Source organism: Delphinus delphis, chromosome 16 (assembly GCF_949987515.2).
Source record: "Delphinus delphis chromosome 16, mDelDel1.2, whole genome shotgun sequence".
In the NCBI taxonomy this organism is placed as follows: domain Eukaryota; kingdom Metazoa; phylum Chordata; class Mammalia; order Artiodactyla; family Delphinidae; genus Delphinus; species Delphinus delphis.
Genome location: NC_082698.1, coordinates 74,087,360 through 74,106,419, shown reverse-complemented (window position 1 = coordinate 74,106,419; position 19,060 = coordinate 74,087,360). Strand labels below are relative to the sequence as shown.

General features: G+C 54.6%; 1 long non-coding RNA gene across 1 annotated transcript; it reads left to right on the top strand.

Annotated features, from left to right (window-relative positions):
- The first annotated feature begins 201 nt into the window (after positions 1-201).
- Positions 202-17,928, top strand: LOC132439472 (uncharacterized). The gene is made up of 5 exons (XR_009522363.1): positions 202-803; positions 1,732-1,889; positions 9,709-9,829; positions 15,343-15,466; positions 17,910-17,928. It is a non-coding gene; the product is annotated as an uncharacterized lncRNA (long non-coding RNA).
- Positions 17,929-19,060: the final 1,132 nt, after the last annotated feature.

Below are 19,060 nucleotides of genomic sequence, written 5' to 3'. Positions count from 1 at the left end.
GCACGTGCACACGTGCATGCACACGCACACCTGCAGGGGAGCCCACCCTCCGCCCACCCACAGGCGGCCATTCCCCAGGCTCCGGGGAGCAAATTACATCACAGGAAATCGCAGTGTGAGGGACGTCCCCAGTGGAAGGTATGAGAACACATGTGGCAGAGCGGCGGGCCAGGCCCAGCTGCTGCAGATGTCTGCCACAGCTGGAGGGCCACCAGGCGCAGGGCCCGGTGCGTCTCGTCAGGGGCAGGGCCTCGGCTGAGGGTCCACAGAGCCATAGCTGCACAGGCCTTCCAGCCAGCATGGGCCCTGTTGCTTCTTCACTCGGGAGTGCCCCTCCAGGGCATGGGGGCTTCAAGGCAGTGTTTCCTCATCTGTACAATGGGGAGAAGACCAGCACCATGACCTTCAGTGAACGGAGCCCACGCAGGTAAGGGCCTCACGGTGCCCGGCTTGGAGGCACGAGGAACGATGTCGATGACAACGGGAAACTCGGCCTCTGCCTTCAATGAGCTGACAGCCTGCGGAGGGGGGGCGAAATTGACGTGCCTGAAGCCGCGACCACTCAGTGCCCGGGCCAGACAGGTGAGCCCCCATCTCTCTTAGCAGAGAGAAGGCGAACAAGTCAATAAGGAAGATACCGGCCGACGCTGAGGGGCCGGCGCAGAGAAGGGGGCGGACAGGCTAAGGGGACAGAGATTGCTGGGAGGCGTGATTCACACAGAATGGCCGGGAGTGCTCGGGGAGGGCCTCTCTGGAGAAGCGACAGCTGGGCTCAAGCTGAAGAGAGCGATAAAGCCAGACAGGTGAGCAGAAAGGGGACCCGACAAAAGAAAAGTACAGGGGCCAGAGGCCAGAAGGACGGGCGGCAGTGTAGTCCCAGGGAAGGAAGTGGCTGAAGAAGGAGAGGGGCCAGGAGGCCACGAAGGGCCCTGGGGGCCAATGGAAGGAATGCGGAATTTATTCTACCGGCGACAGGAAGCTACTAAGAGACACGCATGAGGGTGCATCAGGATCGGACTGTCGTTTTGGAAAGCTAGCTCTGGCTAATGTGTGCGTGAGAGGGGGAGGTGCTGGGGGCGCCCAGAGGGGAGCAGGGAGGCCAGGGAGAGGCTGCGCGCTGCTCTCGGACAGAGGTGGTGGTGCTGTCCCCTCCCTTTCTTCGCCCGCCCCCCTCCTGTGAGGATGCCAGAGTTGCCCGGGCCTGACCCCTCAGGCAGGCTCTCAGCACCTGGGACTCCGCCCCCCACCCCCATATGCTGACAAGACTAAAACTTTGTCCACAGGGGAGCTTCCTGGCAGTTGGGCTCATCCCCACCTTGGGCAGGTGGGCTCTGGGCTGCAGCAGGGAGGCATCCCCACCCCATCCCACCTACTCAGCCTGCATGGCCCCTGGGCCGCCACAGGCCCAGCTCAGTCTCCTAATGGCAAACGTGTAGCCCTTTCCTGGTGACTGAGACAGAGGATCCCTAATTGTCAGCAGCTGATCTCAATTAAAATAGAAACGCCTCCCGTGATTTGCAGGTGGGAGCTGGAGTGGAGAGCTTGGGGATGTTTACACAGACTTGGAAGGATACTGCCCAAAATGGGTCCACAGGAGTGAAAGCAATTTATCTCGATGAGTTGGGCCCGTGGGTGATTTAATTAAGGCCAAACCAGCCCTGGGCTTTGGCCCTCCCTGCCAGGCGTTGCGGGATGACGGTGCTGAGCCGGCCCTTCTTTTCTCCTCTCCAGGACATGAAGGTAGGAACACAGCCTCGGAAAGTGACGATGTTCCCACTGCTTACCAGCTCGGGTTCCAGGACCTCGTACCTAGACTGCATTCCAGGCATAGCGGGGAACACGGGGACCCCTAGGATGCTGCCCTGCGGAGGGTCAAGCATGTAGGTACGGTAAGCACCCTAGGGCTTTCCACACGGCAACAGCGCATGAGGGCACAGCCAGTCAGGGGCAGGGCTGGGACCCACACCCCGGTGAGTGTGACTGACACCGCGGCCTAGTGCTGGGGAGGACGCAAGACCCGAGCGCAGTCACGTCCGAAGTGCCTGGGTGAGGGCTGAGGGAGAAGACTGTTCCTCAGGCCACAGGTGCGCCAGGCTGGGGAGGCCTCGGGAGATAGTCCTTGAGATGGATCCTGGAGAATAATTAGGACTGTTAGCTCACAATGGAGTTCGCCAGCAGCCAACCCACCCCTTTGGCTACCAGGGCCCCTGGCAGACGCTGACAACAAAGACACAAAGGAGAGGAAAAGGTACAGCACACCGAAGCCCAAGACAGGCTACGGCAGGGCACAGCCGATGGAGCTGGGTGACAGTCACTGAACCACTGCCCCACGGAGGAGGAAGCCGTGGTCTTACGTGGCCTGTCTGTCCTGCCCCTCAGAGCACAGCACAGGGCCAGGCAGAGACCTGGAGGGTCCCTGTGCCTGGGGGCCGGGGGGGCTGCCTACCACCCCTCCTTCTCAGGAAAGAAGGCCGGGGGAGAGGCCGGCACCCCTGTTGCCTCGCTGCCCACTCAAGGTGTGCAGGCCCAGCCGCTCCTGGGGGCCCTGGGGACAAGAGGCGGAGGGTGTAAGCTCTGTGCAAACATCCTGCCTTCTCCCCAGGATATTTTCTGTAATAAAAGACCATGGAAATGTCAGCTAGTCTAAACAAATAGCCAGGTTTTACAGAGGATGAGCAGCCTGCGTACAAGCACCTCCAGGGCCCGCTGCTTGAGGTGGCTTTGAAAAATTGTGCGCCAGGAAGGAAGCTCGGAATCCTTCCTGGCGGGGCAAGTATTTAGGGCCCAGAGAGGTAAGGCTTGCAGGGTTCCTGGGGAGGAAGGGGCGGGGGGACCCTGGGCCTGGTGTGGGGTGACTGTCTCAGGTGGCCCTGAGGAACTGGGCTCCCATCAGACTGGGCTCCCTCCTGAGGACCCTCAGGCAGGGCTGGCCTGTGCCCTGTGGGCAAAAGGATGGGGGAGGGGCTGACAGCAGACGACTCAGGCTCAGGGTCTCTTCCTTCCTCCCCTCCCCCTACAGGGGTCCCCTTCCTGGAGCCCCATCTTTCCTCCGTCCATCTCTGTGTTAGGGAAGGCACCCGGGGGTCTGATACTGAGGGACCTCCCAAGGTGAGCTGGGCCTCACTGCATCCACTGGACAGGGGGACAGGGAGGCCCAGAATGGGGGAAGAAACTTAACACCAGAGCCTGAACATACTGGGGCCTTCTCCTGGTTGGGGTGCTGGGGGAGCCGCTAGTGCCTCAGCGCACACAGCATCCAGGGAGCTGGATCCATTAGGGGCTGGGGGGTCCCCGAGACCCTGCCGCACACAGCGGGCCCTAGGTGCCCACACTCCTTGAGGGGCAGGTCCAGCTGCAGCCACTCACAGGGCGGGGACGGACTGGGCCCAGGCTATCACCACAGTCAAGGAAGGTTGTCAGGGTGCTGGGCCCATGCGGGTTCACACGACCCCTGTGCATTGTGTCCAGGCAAGAGCCACGTGCACGGAGAGCCGGCAAGTCGGCAGCGGCTCAGGACTGTGAGGCCGGCCTCTGGTGGGCAGGCTGGAGCTGCTCAGAGGGCCAGGAGGTCATTTTCAGGGCAGTGAAGGTGGGCCACCTGGCCCTGTGGCCTCATTGCAGACACTCACACCTCCTGTCACTGCTCAGGGAGGTTGAGCCCACCACAGGCAAGGCTGCCAAGACTGAGCAGGTGGGCAAGGAGCCAGGACCAAAGCCAGTGGTCAGCCCCCCGGCCAAGGCAAGGCCTCTGGACCAGAGGCACGGGGAGAGGGGTGCAGACTCTAGAGCCCTGTGGGCCGGGCTAGAATCCCAGCTCTACTCCTGCGTGCCGGCAGGGGGACCTTGGACCAGTAAGTCACGGAGCCTCCCAGATCCCCATTCCTCATCTGCGGAGTGGGGAAGTCATTTCCACCTCACGTGCCATGAAGAGGAGACAGTAGGATAATTCGCTTGGTGCCGGGCACGGGGCAGGGCACTCAGTCAGTGGAGGTTCGTTCCCCTCTCATTATGCCTCTGAAGTGGGTGCCAAGGCGGGCGCTTCTCATGACGGAGGACCCCATCCTTGGGCCTCTGGAAGAGGCGGTCCTGTGCAGCAGGTGAAATTTTCCAAAAATGGCCACGAAAGTATTTCTAGTTCCACACTCTCTCAGAACCTTGCCACTATCCGCCAAGAGGGAGTCTGTTTCCTCTCCCGTTGAACTCGAGGTGGGTGCTGAGCATGGGAGGCTGAGTGCCCACATCACCTGGTCCACCTCTGGTCAGATGAACCTGGGAGAGCCCTTGCCTGGTGCAGCCTGACTCAGGAGACAGGGCCCCAGTGACTGTTCTGTCCCTCTTAGCCCACGGCCCCAGGACCAGGCTAGACTTGGAGCCCAGAATTCCCCACCTGTCATGAACCAGAGGCTGGGCCACTCACCATTCACACTCTGTCTCATTTAATCCACAAGAGAATCCCATGCGGTCAGCCCTGTTATTTTTCATGTGAGAAAATGGAGGTTCCAAGATCAGCTGAGTCCCTTGTCTAATGTGTCCCGAGTTGACCTTGGAAGAGGCGCACTAGAAAATGATGTAAGAGCCCCCACTGTAGATCACTTCCCAGTGCCCCTGTGCCAGCCGCTGCCCCATATTGCTGGGGTGAAGCAGCAGCTCTCAGCCACAGGCGCTCCCATCAATCAATATTTTTAATTACTTACATGATTGACTAATAAAATTCTCCACCGACCAATTGATTTTGTGATCAAGCGAGAGCCTCTGTTTTTATTAAAAGGTTACTTAGATGAATTTTTTTCCCCACTGAAGTGGGAGGTTGTATTTCTTTTGGTCATGTTGGAAGAAGAAAAATGGGAGGGGCCAGGAACAGGAGGAGACCCAGAGGCCAAGAAGATTACAAGCCCAAACCAAGAGACCCCGGGAATCGGCAGCCACTTGCCTATTTGTCCTGCCAAATACCCCGAGGCTCCGGCAGCGGGTCAGGCGCTGGCCAGAAGGACCCTCGGGCACACACTTCACCCAACCCAGGCTTAGCCAGAGCTGCTTCTATTGTTTTTAAAAGTCAACTGTAAACTTTCTTTTACATTTTAATGAAAGTATTGGCTTTTCAGTTCTAAAAGTAACTCACTCTGTGTGCACAGTTTGGAAAAGACAGGCAAAAACAACAAAGCAATGAGAGGGTTCTCAGCCTGGAGACTTGGCCTGAAAGGGCAGTTGATGGAGATGCTATGAGAAGAACTGCAGGGCTGACTCCCACTTTTCCAGGGGTCCAAGGCCCCAAAGAAGCATCACCATAGAAATCACCCAGGTCCCAGTGTCCAGAGAAAGCTACTCACGGTAGCTCATCAGCGGACTTTTGGTTTTGGTTTTCTGCTTTACCACATTGGTTTTGGACGGGTTTGGTGATGTCCTATGACTTGCACTGACCTTTAAAACTGTGTTTGTAAATGACTCAGTGTGGCCTGTCCTGTGGAGGAGCTATTGCCTGTGACCTGTCCCTGTGGTACAGACCGAGGTCACCTTTCCTGGGAGGTGGCAGGCGTTGATGGGGCCAGGGGCATGGAATAGGCAGTTAGGGTGAGGGAGAGTGGGCCTAGGCCCTGGGAGAAGGGCACCACTCACAGGCCTGGGCAGCCCTTCCCTCTCCAGTCCTCAGATGCCTCACCCGGTGTGGCGATGCTTCTGCCAGGGGGCTCTCGGGCCTGGCCACGCCCAGTTATCAACAGATCGGACTGCCGCACCAGCTCAGCTCTGGGCCCCAGGCCTGCCTCTGCCTGTCATGTCCACGGTCACGGCCATCCCACTGTCCCTGATCTCACTCTGCCCGCATCTCCTGTTAACTCCTACATACCCAGCGACCAGAACAGTGGACGGCACACGGTGGGCGCTCAGTGACTGTGTGACAGGTGAATGCTGAATAAATCCACGTTAACCATGAAAACTCGTCATGGCTGCCAAACGGTCCTTCTGAGCCGGCCTTGGAGCTGGGAGATGATGACCTCCACGCATGCCTTCTTAGGAAGGTCACGGCAGGTGAACAGAATGACAGGCGACGACACGCCTCTGCCTCGTGCCAGCCCGGTGTGCAGAGGCCACACTTCCGCCCTCATGGACAGAGGCAGGAACAGCCAGAGAGGAGCCAAGGGACTCCCCAAGGCCCCACAGTCGGTCTGAAACGGGGGTCTGGTTCTCTGCAGTGGATGCTTCTCAGGATCACCCAGAAGTCCAGCCCCACTGAACCAAAGCCCAGGTGACCTGCCCTCACCTGGGTGTGAAGTCCCCAGACCCATGCGGGAGCCGTGAGGCTCTCACCAGCCCACCACCATGCCTATGGGATCCAGAACATCTCTGGAACCTAACTTACATTTAAATAAAGTAAAATTCATGTTTTTTTCCTTACAAAAAAATAACATCTATTCAAAGTGGGGAATTGAGAAATTAAAAAAACATAAAGAAAAAAAGGTCAGTTGTCCTCCTGCCCTGAGTGCTAATGACATGTCAGAGATGCAACGGCCCATGAAGGAGCTGGCCACCCCTCTCTGGATCTCAGGACGTCTGAGGGATGTGCTCACATCCAGGCCCGTTGCGACCTCCACGTTGCTGGCGGCCCTTGATGCGGTGAGTCACTCCCTCCTGGAAGCGCTTTCCTCCCTGGCCGGGACCCACGGAGCAGCAGCGGGTGGCCAAAGCAGAATCCCGGCCCACACAGATGGCCCTGGAGTCTCACCTCACCTGCCACCCACCCCCGCTGGTCCCCTGGCCGGCTCCGCCCTCTCATCCTGACGTGTGGACTTCGGAATGTCCCGGGAGCCTCTGTTCTTGGTCGTCTTCTCTCTCCCTACTCCCTCCTCGGTGAGCTCATCCAGGCCCTGGCTTCGTGCATCTGTGCACTGATGCCACCCACGAAGATCGCTCTGATTCTCTGAAAGGCACCTCCAGGGTGACTTGTAGCAACTCCTGCTCCGTCCCTGGCACTCACACTGCTCGGCCCAGGCCTCTCCTCCAGGGCAGCGGGTGGCAACCTCGTCCTTCCCAGTGCTCCATTCAAAAGCCTGGGGGCGAAGCCACAGTGACTCTGCTGTTGTCCCCCACCCTCCATGAGCAAACCCTCCCACCCCACCCAGGGGTCCCACCCATACTGGCCCTCAACTAGACCACAGCAATCGCTCCTGACTGGTCTCCCAAGACGCATGGCCTCCCTGGGGCCCCTGGAGCCCACCAAGCATGTTGCCTCAGTCCCCCAAAGCCTGGCCTGAGACAGGGACATGGGGTGGGTAGCTGGTTTGGAAGGCGAGGGCAGGAGGCAGGAGTGAGAGAGAGGAGAGGGGTGGCCATCAGTGGGGGCTGCTGGGCTCCCCCTGAGAAGCTTTCAGGATCATGCATGGGGCGGATGTGCAGCTGGAACACTGACCACCCCCACTCCCACACCCACACCCCACTGCATAAGGGCTGCCACGACTTTATCTCCCCAGACCCTGGTCTGCCCTGGGAAGGCCCCAAGTTACTACTTTTCCTTTTGTAATAAACAAGTCCAGTGATTCCACTCTTGCTGCTCAAACGTTCACCCACAAATTTAGCATCTGCTGATGACCCTTGTCTGATCAATTATTATTACAATTGTTGCCAAATGATAATTTTCCTAAATTCCATCTCCGTTTATTAGCTGACGTTCTACTACAAAGACTAGCTTTTGCTTTTCTATTTACTTATTTAATCCTGTTATAGATGCATGGAGTCTTAATTCTAGTGGTTATAATTCATCACTGTAATTATTGATACTTATTTTAATGCTCAAAATGTCCTGATTGGGTCAATGGGAGCCCCTTCAAGTTGTCTCCTGTGTCCCCTTGACACGTCCCCATCATAGTTTGATTACTTCCTTACTTTCTGTCACAACAAGCTATCCTAAGCCCATTTTTAAGTTCCCTGTCCCAGCCCTGGAATCAGTCATTTCTCCAAGGAGCCTTGGTCCCTCGTTCCTTTTAGTGGAGACTGGATTTAGAAACCAAGGTTTGGGTACTGGATGTTGTGACTGGGGTGTTTGCAACATTTTTAAAGACTGAAAGTATCCAGGATTAGTGAGGCATGGCTGAGGAACACACTTGTCCCCAGTCAGTGAGAGAGTGACTAGAGAAGCAGTGAGGAAAGGCATTTGGCCCTACCTGTCAGATGGTGATAGGCGTGCACATGGACACAGCCGTGCCACTTGTAGGAGTCTCTTCAACCCAAACTAGAACACAAGTACACAAAAGCAACACATCAGAAACGACCAGTGTCCATGGACTCAAAGTTAACTAAGGAAATTGCAGTACTCCTTCCTAAAGAACACCCAGCATACACTGAAATCAATGAACCAAATTTAAGTCGATGAATTATTTTCAGAGAAGAAGCAACTTACAGAATGCCATGTATAGACTGATTTTTTAAAAAAATTAAGATCAGATGTGTGCCTCTTACATAGGTGAGTCTGTTTGTGTAGGGGAAACTGAAAGGACACCCTCTAACCTCCTAGGCGATGTTATCCCTCTGAATTGTGGGGGAAGGTTGTGGAAGTTGAAAACATGGGAGCAGAAAATTATACTTTTCATTTCACACACTTGTGAACTATCTGAAGGTTTTATAGCAGCCACGTATTACTTTCACAATAAAAAAAAAAGCTTTAAGTGATAGTAGGTGAAGAAGAGACAGCCAGCTCCCCAGCTATAAGACTCTACAGCATTACTGAATACTCAAGTAGCTTTAAAAATAAAGAAGGGGCTTCCCTGGTGGCGCAGTGGTTAAGAATCGGCCTGCCAGTGCAGGGGACACGGGTTCGAGCCCTGGTCTGGGAAGATCCCACATACCGCGGAGCAACTAAGCTTGTGCACCACAGCTACTGAGCCTGCTCTCTAGAGCCCACGAGCCACAACTACTAAAGCCCACGTACCTAGAGCCCGTGCTCCACAATAAGAGAAGCACCGCAATGAGAAGCCTGTGCACTGCAACGAAGAGTAGCCCCCGCTCGCGGCAGCTAGAGAAAGCCCGCGCGCAGCAATAAAGACCCAACACAGCCAAAAATAGATAAATAAATTTATTTTAAAAAAATTTTTTAAATAAAGAAAATGATGTTCATCAGAAGTGAGGTCAATCAGCTTTGGAAACGGAAGAAGGAAGAGAAAATCTTGGCAGTGTTCGCTCATACATGCCCTGGAGCAGAGGAGGGGCCTTAGCCCAAAGTCTCTGTTCTCTGTGAGGAAGCCCCACAGGCTCCCCTAGGCTGAGGCTCTCAAACATTTTATTTTTTTAATTTTTTTAAAACTTTAAAAAAAAATAAATTTATTTATTTATTTTTTGGCTGCGTTGGGTCTCGGTTGCTGCGCGCGGGCTTTCTCAAGTTGCAGCGAGCGGGGACCACTCTTAATTGCGATGCGCGGGCTTCTCGTTGCAGTGGCTTCTCTTGTTGCGGAGCACAGGCTCTAGGCACGTGGGCTTCAGTAGTTGTGGCACACGGGCTCAGTAGTTGTGGCTCACGAGCTCTAGAGCGCAGGCTCAGTAGTTGTGGCGCACGGGCTCAGTTGCTCCGCAGCATGTGGGATCTTCCCGGACCAAGGCTCGAACCCATGTCCCCTGCATTGGCAGGTGGATTCTTAACCACTGCGCCACCAGGGAAGTCCCTCTCAAACATTTTAGATGGCACCTCCCCAGCTCTGATCCTGGCTCTCCACCCTCCTTTGGCAGGTAGCTGGCTTCCCCAGAGCAGTGCGTGGAGGGAGGGAATGAGGTGGCCGTGAAGCTCAGGACAAGACGCCTCATCAGGGCTGTGCTGTTCTTCCCTGCCTCCTGATCGTGGAGATACATGGTGAGTACCATCTGTGATTGTGAGGATGGATCCTAGAGCCAGACTTTCTGCATTCACATCTTGGCTCACGGCTTACCAACTTGGGCAAGTTCCCTCAACCTCTCTGTGCCTTGACACCTGTAGAATGTTCCCCCTCGGGTTACTGGAAGATCAGATGAGCCAATATGCCAAGTGCTTAGGATAGTTGCTAGCATGTAATGAACACTCAAAAATGTTATTTGTATTATCATACCTAGTGGTTACAGTGGACACACCCTTGTCTCAAAATGCGATGGGAATGCAGCTAGGGTTTCACTGTCACATGTGATGCTGGCTGATAGTTACAGTGGTGTGCATTAGCCAGCAATGCTTGCAGCTGCAGAAATTCCAAACACAACAGCTTAAACTAATAAGGTTTCGTTTTACCTCAGTGTACAAGAGTGCTGCAAGTTGAAAGCTGCTGGCCTGGGTTCAGCAGCTCAGCCATATCCGGGCCTGTCTCCGCAAGTGCTTTGCCTCTTTTTCATGCATTCTGCCTCAGTGTTACATTATGGCTGCCTCAACTCCTGACATCACATCACCTGCAAGGCAGGAAGTAGAGAAATGGAGAGAAAACTGGAAATACCCGCCACATATGGCTCTTTTATCAAGAAAACAAGCCTTCCCAGAATCCCCCAGCTGACTGCCAATCATATCTCATTTACCAGAACAATGATATTTGACCACACTTAGTTCAAGACAGGCTGGGAATATAGTTAGCTTTTCAGCCTCAACAGTGCAGATCACAAGGGAGAGGAGGTTGGGAATGACCTTGCAGAGCCTGCCATTATTTTCTTTATCCCATGAAAGAAAAATCTGTGTGACCATGATTAGTGAATTGGAAGTGGGTGGTGAGGTTCACCAAACATTTTCTCCTGCTCTTGGGGTCCACCTAAATAGAGGCCCACCCGCTGTGAAACAAGAGGCAAACGGTCCAGCTATGGGGACCAGCTGAGAGCTCACATTTTCCTGGGGACTTAGAATTTTCTTGGGGGCTGAGAGCCTTGCAGAGCAGGAGCCAGGGCTTCCAAAGCCCCCAGTTCCAACTTCCAAAGCCAGGCACCTCTCTGCCAGAAATGGCCATTGCTGCCAGCTCCAGGACAGTGAGGGAGCCAGAAGCAGTCTTTCTAGACCCAGCCCTTGGCAGCAAGGGCACCTCTACTCCTTTCCTCCTGGACTGTTAACCTGCTTTCCATCTTCTGGGCTATTGGGAGCACTGGGCAGGCCAGCCAGGGAGGAGGCGGCTCCCATGTGTGACCGCCGCAGCTTCCCTTCATGTCCGCTGGGCAGGCCAGGCTGATGGTATCTAGTTCCTGAGACCCTGCAGTGAACTCAGACCCCAGATACTGTTTCTTGATAACAGCTTCACCTTTTCCATCTCTTTTAACAAATATCAACTCCTGGCTGAAACCCAAACTCCTGGCTGAAGACCAACTCCTGGCTGAGGCCTCCTTGCTGCTTCCCAGAAAAAGCCTGGTCCGAGATGGCCGGGGGAGGAGAAGCAGGCTGGGCGCCCAGGACTCCCTGCGTGCCCCGGGCAACTCAGTGCCTTCTCTGGGCCCCAGTTCTGCAAAGCAAAGGGGGTGCATCAGATGCTTCCTGGGGTTGCTCTCCTCTGCACACCTTCTGCAGGTTCCCCTGGCTCACACATCATGGCACCTGGGCTCTGTCCCAGTGCCAGGTGCTGGCTCTGTGGCCAGGCACGGGCCACCTTCAGCAGGAGGGCCATGGCCACAGTCCCAGGCCTCAGCGGAAAGGCAGTTCGATATTTCTGAGTTTGTGGGAAGTGCACTTTGAACACATCTGCATCAATGGAGGAAATAATATCTCTCCCAAGAGGCCAGAAAAGAAGAAAAATTCCATTTGTCAAGACATCCAGCCCTCGGGTCCTGATCTTACTACCTGCTTTCTTGGCCATGGAGAGGCACCAAATCCTCCTAGGCCCAGATGAAGAGGAAGGGAAACAGATGCTGTATCAAACAAGGGGTTTTTCCTCAATTCAGTGGCAAGTTTATACTTTCAGGGTGATTTTGGCCCCCAGGCAGAGCAATACTTTGACTCTCCAGGGCACTCTCCCCACCTGCTGGTGCCACCTTGGTCACTCTCCCAGAACTACACAGAGTCACTGCCCCCCAAGGGCTCCTGCTCACGCAGCCTGTGAGGCGGTGTTCTCAGTCACTCCATTGGCCAGATGAAGAAACCGAGGCTTAAGAAGGCCAGCCCCACAGCGGGCACCTGGACCTGGGCCTGGTCTTGCAGCCCAGCACGCTCGGACCCCTGACTGCACCCTCAGCTCAGGCCCCCAGAGTGTCTGTCCTGTCCCCAGCACCTTAGAGCTCAGTCAAATGTGTCTTGGGTTGGCTGCAAAGCTTAGGAGCCCTTTTTTTCCCCCCAGTTTCTCACACGCCACAGGAGACAAGGCTGTAGATGCAATATGAGATTAAAGGCTGAACCTCATCCAGGTCAGGAAATTCCGAGGGCAGTCGCCCAGCTCGGCTCCAGCTCACTCCATCACCCCCAGGGTCACTTGTCAGCCGCGGGAAGTCAGGGGCCGGGCGTGTGCTGCAGGGGCACCTGTGTCCTCTGGAACTTCCTGAGGACCAGACGCTCTGATTTCCCGACTGGCTCCCAGGGATGTTTCTCTCTCCCTCTCTCGGGCCTGGTTCCAGCCGCCTCCCTCCCTGCTGTGTCCTGGGTGTTTCCCTCTCCAGCTCGATCATTCCCATCAGGTCCGAATGTACTGTTGTTTGCCCATCTTTCAGATATCCCTCTGTTGGACTCAGACCGTCAGGTTGCTAAGTCAGCACTCAGCCTCACCTTGTGGTCACTCAGCGCTCCGGTCCTGCTGCCCCACCCTGTCCTCAGCTGCGTTGCAGACTCCCTGCCCTGGCCTCCCCACCCCTCGGTCCTCTCCTCACCTCTCCCCACACTCATGCCTGTCCCGTGGCTACAAACACTCTACACACTGCCTGGCCTAACCGCCTCCTCAACCCTCCGCCTCAAGGTCGGACGGGCATCTGGGGCCTGTGAACCCCGACCTCCAGGTCTCCCCAAACCTGCCCACCACCACCTGCCTTTAGATGCAGGAACGCCTCCCTCACACCCCACGTCTAATCCTGCGGTCACCTTTCAAGTAAACCCAGGATCTGACACCTCTGGCCATCTCCCTGCTGCTGCCCCCCACCTTCCCTAACACTTATCACCTGCCTGGACCCTGTTAAAATGTTCATCTGCTCAAAGTCTTAAAGGCTCCCTTTCCCCAAGTTCAGAGTTGAAGGTCAAATGCTAGTGTGACATCCCTCCACCCTCCCTGCCCTGCCCCTGCCTCTCGCCCCTCTCGCTCTGTTCCAGCCACCTTTGTCTCCTGAGCTCCCACCAATTCCTGTTCCGAATCTAACTCTGCCCGTGGGATCCTGGGACTCAGTCTCTTCCTTCTTCAAGTCTTCTCAAATAACTCCTCCCCTCCCACTCTATTTTAAACTGCACCCCCTACCCTGGCACTCTCTACTCCTCTTTGTATGAGTTAGCTACTGCTGAGTGACAAATTAGCCTAAAATGTAGAGGCTTAAGACAACATTTGTACATTTATCTCACAGGTTCTACGGGTCAGGAATCTGGGTGTGGCTTAGCTGTTCCTCTGGGTCTCTCATAACTTCAGTCAAAGTGTTGGCTAGGCTGCGGTCCTCTCAGGGCTGGATCTGCATCAGGCTGTCTCATGAGGCTGTGGGCAGAAATAAGCTCCTCTTGGGCTGCCCTCAGTCCCTTGCACATGGGCCCACCTGGTGCCGCTCGAAACATCAAAGTGAGCAAGGAGGAATGGGGTGGCATGCCAATAAGACAGACTCACGGTCATCTGTAACTGAGTCTTGGAAGTGCCAGCCCATCACTCTGCCTTTCCTGTTCATGAAAAGCAAGGTCCATGTCCAGCCCACACTCAGAGGGAGGGGATTGCACAAGAGTGTGAGCACCTGGAGGTGTGAACGCCTGAAGCCACTTCTGAAACTGGCGACCACACTGTTCCTGCTGGTTTTCTCATAGTATTTCTTCTCATCCGACTTACCATTCTGTTCATTGTCTGTTTCCTCAAGTGAAAATGCAAGCTCTTTGAGGGCAGGGCTTTTCTATGTTGTTGCAGGCTGTATCCTCACCACCCACACCGTCACAGCACATAGCCGGCACTGAATAGATGCTTGTTGGGTTGGTGCTGGTAAACTTCAAGAAGTTCTTTACGATGCAGGAAAACAGCCACCCTCAGTGACTGTCCTTTTATTTTCCTGTGTTACAAAGTGATCCAGTGACAGGCACTGAAGGTTGATTTCTGTAAGAGTGAAAGAGGCTGGGGTGTGAGACCCCAGTGCTGGAGCCATCCTGGTTACCACAGTCAAGAAATCATAGACCTCACGCCTTCTCTGAGACAGCCTCACCCTTGTGAAATGACACTCGGTCCCTGAGCCTGATCTCAGAGTCTCCAGGGCTTTATAAGGGAGTGATGCTAATTTCATTAAATAGGTGTTTTCAAATATTTTAAAAATCATAATTTGTTAAAAATACTCTTGGGGGACAGTTTAGCACCATCTCTCAAAGCTTTAAACGCACATACTCCTTGACCCAGCAAGTCCAGAGCCTGGAATTACGGATTTTTCACTATATTCACACATGAATGTAAAGATAGGTATACAAAGATGTGCAATGCAACTTTGTTTATTATAGCAAAAGAATAAAAACACTCAATGTCCTCAAGTAGGCAGCCAGTTAATTAAACTTGGGCGCATCCACATAATGGAATAGCGCACAGCTATTGGGAAGACCCAGGGAAGCCACATGTCCTGATGTGGGTGCATCATCATCTCATTTATTTAATCAACAGCGATTTCTTTAGCCTCTACTGTGTTCCAAGCATTGTTCTAGGCACCAGGGACACAGAAGAGCAAACTCCCTGTTCTTGGAAGCTTACATTATGGTGTAAAACCACACACACACACACACACACACACACACACACGTGCAAATGAGCATGCAAAGAAATACAACAATGCAAATATAACAGGGTTCTAAGGAAAGCAAAGTGGAGCGGGGAGAGCGTGGGAGTACTGCTTCATAGCGCGTAGCCACTGAGGAACATCTGAGCAGACATCTGGGCAAAGTAGGGAGAGGTCAAGGGCATGTGGCACCAGCACCTCCCAGATAGAGCAGCCAGCCAGTGCAGAGGCCCGAGTACCAACAGGCATGCTGTATTTAAGGACAAGCACAGCAGGCTGGAGGAGGCCAAGTGGAGTGAGCAGGAGGGAGAACGGGAGGTGGGGGACGCTGAGGCCAGGAAGATGGGGTGAGCTCAGGGGGGGAAGCACCCACCCATCTGAGCAGGCTCTGGACCACTCATCTTGTAGGCTGCAGACTCAGGGGCAGGCAAACTGGTACAGCTGCTGGGATATCGCCCCAGCTGGGTTGGGGCCTCAGCTGCCTCCTCCGTGTGATGGGCCTTGTTTTTTTCCCAGCATCACTCTGGGGCTGTGAGGAGGACAGAAGAGGTTGAGGACAAAGGTGGGAGCCCCACAGGAGGCCACTGCAACGGCCTGGGGAGGACAGCAACTTGGACCAAGGTGGCCATGACCAACACAGGTGGGTGAGATTCTGAATGTGCTCTGGAGAACCAGCAGAACATGCTACTGGATCAGATTCACGGTATAAAAGCCAGAAGGGGGCTTCCCTGGTGGTGCAGTGGTTGAGAGTCCGCCTGCCGATGCAGGGGACACGGGTTCGTGCCCCGGTCCGGGAAGATCCCATATGCCACGGAGCGGCTGGGCCCGTGAGCCATGGCCGCTGAGCCTGCGCGTCCGGAGCCTGTGCTCCGCAACGGGAGAGGCCACAGCAGTGAGAGGCCCGCGTACCGCAAAAAAAAAAAAAAAAAAAAAAAAAAAAAGCCAGAAGGGAATCACTCGTGAGCTCTTTGGTCTCTGTCCTGAGAAACTGAGTGAATATGGCACCTTTTACTAAGATGGGAAAAACTGAAAGAGAAGCAAGATTTGGGGGTGGGAAAAGCAGAAATTAAGAGTTTGTTTTGGGGAGTTCCCTGGCGGTCCAGTGGTTAGGACTCTGCGTTTTCACTGACGAGGACCCGGGTTCAATCCCTGGTCGGGGAACTAAGATCCCGCCAGCTGCGCGGTGTGGCCAAAAAAAAAAAAGTTTGTTTTCGATGCATTAAACCTGAGTTGCCCACTGGAGGCCATGGAGGGCAGGCAGCTCAGTAAGTGGACTTCAAGGGGGAGGAGAGGCTGAGGGAGCAGAGGCGGGTTGGAGGGGAGCGTTGGGGGCGGGGTGGGCTGGTGAGGTCGCTCATCCAGGAGTGAGTGTGGGGTAAGCTGACGGCCCAGGGTGGGCATCCTTTGCGAACACATCCATGTTTAGAAATGGAGCCGAGGAAGGCACACGGATGAGCAAGAGGAGGGGCTGTGTCCGGGAAGCCAAGAGAGGAGAGGTCCGGGGTGGGTGTGGGGCGGCCGGCAGGCAGACGGGCACATCCAGGGCTGCCGGGTGCTGGGCGCATGTGGACAGTGGAGGGTCACCGCAGGCCAGTGGGGTGGAGGCCTTCAGCCTTCAGGCTTAGACAAGACTGGAGTCGGTGCTTCCGGCTGAGCCCTTTGACATATATTGCTGCGAGGTGGGTGTCACCTGTGCGCCAGGTGAGGAAGGAGGCCTCAGGTGAGCCGGTGAACACTGGCCCACACCAGGCAGTGGAAGAGCAGGGAGTGGGTCTGGGTCCTTGTGTGCAAACAGCTGTCCCTGCACCCGGCCAGCGGCCCCCTCGTGTTGGGGTCCAGGGGAGCCTGGCTCAGGGCATTCTGTCACTCACAAAAGTGTCACAGGTATAGAGTGCAGGCTTGGTGAGGCTGCAGCCCTACCCCACCCAAATACCCTGGCTGGGAGGAGCCGGCCACCCAGGGTCCCCCTGAGGCAGGTGGGAAGAGGCAGCCCGGGCATGGGTCACACGTCCCTCCCGTGTGCCCTTGATCAGAGCGTCCGCCCTGGCAGCATCACCTCGTGCTGGCTGTGTCATTACTGATGGAATCACAGCTTGCCGGGGGGGAAGCAACAAGATTCATAAAACGCCCCAGGCATGACACATCCTCCCTTTGTGTTGGTCATTTGCTGAAGGAGATTCCACCGATGACTCATTCCGTAGATTGGAGAGTCCTGGCATCACAGATGGCCGAAGCTGAGGAGCCTTGAGAGAAGATTACAAATGGTCTTTGGGCTGATGGGCCCACGGGGCCAAAGGGGAACACAGGTGTGGCCTGTGGAGTATGGACTCAGACTCACTTCAGCGGCAGTAGGGAGGCATTTTTTGCACTGTGTCCCTAACTCCTGACGGTGAATCGTATCGGGCACCTGCCCCCTTGACCCAGACTCTCTGGTGTGACCTCTGGGCCATGATGTGGCAGCCTACATTTTCCCCAAATGACCACAGCAATATTTCTGCCCTACATGCTGTTCCAGAATCTTGCCATCCACCCCACCGCCCCCATTCAGATTCTATTTCCCCTCTCCTTGAAACTGCACAGGCCTTCACGGCTGCTGTGATGAAGAGAACATGGCAGAGGGATGTAGGGTGACTTCTGAGGCTAGGACGCAGAAGGTGATATGACCTTGACCACCATGTTGTAAGCAAGCCCAGCTCCTACAGGGCTGTATGTCTGTGTCCTGGTGGACAGTTCCAGTGAAAGCAGAGGGTCTGGGCTGGCAGCCAGCACCCACCACAGTCACGTGAGGGGGAACCCTGGGTGATTCCAGCCCTGCCTGCAAGCCACCCTAAGCTAAGCGGAGTGGAGCAGAGACAAGCTACCCCAGCTGAGCACTACCCATGTTACAGACTGACTCATAAGCAAAAGAAATAATGGGGTTGTTTTAAGACAGTTTGGGGATGGTTTGTTATTCAGCGATAGACTGAGCAATAGACCTGAGAACAGTGCCCTAGTTGATCCCTGATAGACTGAGCAATGGACCTGAGAACAGTGCCCTAGGTGATCCCTCGCCTTCCCTGAATTTCTCTGTCCCAGGGATGCAGCACTCGCTCTGTGGATGACCTACTGAGGACGTGTGTGGACCCAGGGCTCCTCGTCCTGGGAAGCTCTAATTGGTTTGGGTCTGTGAGAGCCACTCAAGGGGGTCTGCCATGCATGGGAGGGGAAGTGAATCATGCCTGGAAGCTTTGCCTGGGGGTTTCTATTCAATGGGAAATGTTTTCCTGGTAGCAAAATGTTAAGTATTAGCCTTCAGAATGAGATATTTGGCCATTTTCCCAAAGGTTGTGAGGTCTCTGAATCCCTCCTGCGATCTTACAGCAAGCTGAGCTCTGGCCTGAGGAGAAATTGCTTTCTTTTAAGCCTCCACTGAAAACCACCAGTGGCAGGGCTGCTGTGAGAGCAAAAGCACACTGAGCAGGGTGGGCCAACGGGGCATCAAACAACATGCTGAAATTCTCTGGAATAAGTTTCACCAAGTGGGGGTCTGTGATTTTGTTTAAAATACATATTGTGTGATCACGCCTACACCAGTAATGCCCGTGAAGTCCCTTTCATTAGAACAACACTGACCTGTTACTACGTGAAAGGGCAAGCAATCACTCAGTAGCCCATTCCTTCCATCTCTTTGGCTGGATGGAGGTGCCCTAGATGGGTCACCATGGGGTTTTGGATCCAAGGTCTCTGCCATCAGTGGGTACAGAAAACCACCAAGACAGCAGGAGATGTGGGCTATGGCTCTCTTGTCCACTCCAGGCCTCCCAAAGCCCACATCTCCAGCAATTCTCTGACCTCTACCCCAGCAACATCAAAGCCAACATCCCCAAAGGGCCTCGGCCCCTAGCATGCACCAGGCACCCTTTTCCTTCAGCATCTCCTCCTGAACCTCTGGTCAGTGATAAATACATTCCAATTTGTGGATCCATAAAAACAAAACAAACTAAAAAATTAAAAGCACACAAAATATCTGAAATACCAACACACACCCCCGCCAAAAAATTAAAAAACAAATAAAACTTCTAGTGCTGTAAGTTCATTACCAGAACCTTCCTTACGGTCTATCAGTTTCCCGTGACTGCGCGGCTTGAACAATAGAAGTTTATTATCTCACAGTTCTGGAGGCCAGAAGTCTGAAATGAGGGTTGGTTCCTCTGAGGACCGTGAGAGAAGGATCTGTCTGAGGCCTCTCTCCTCA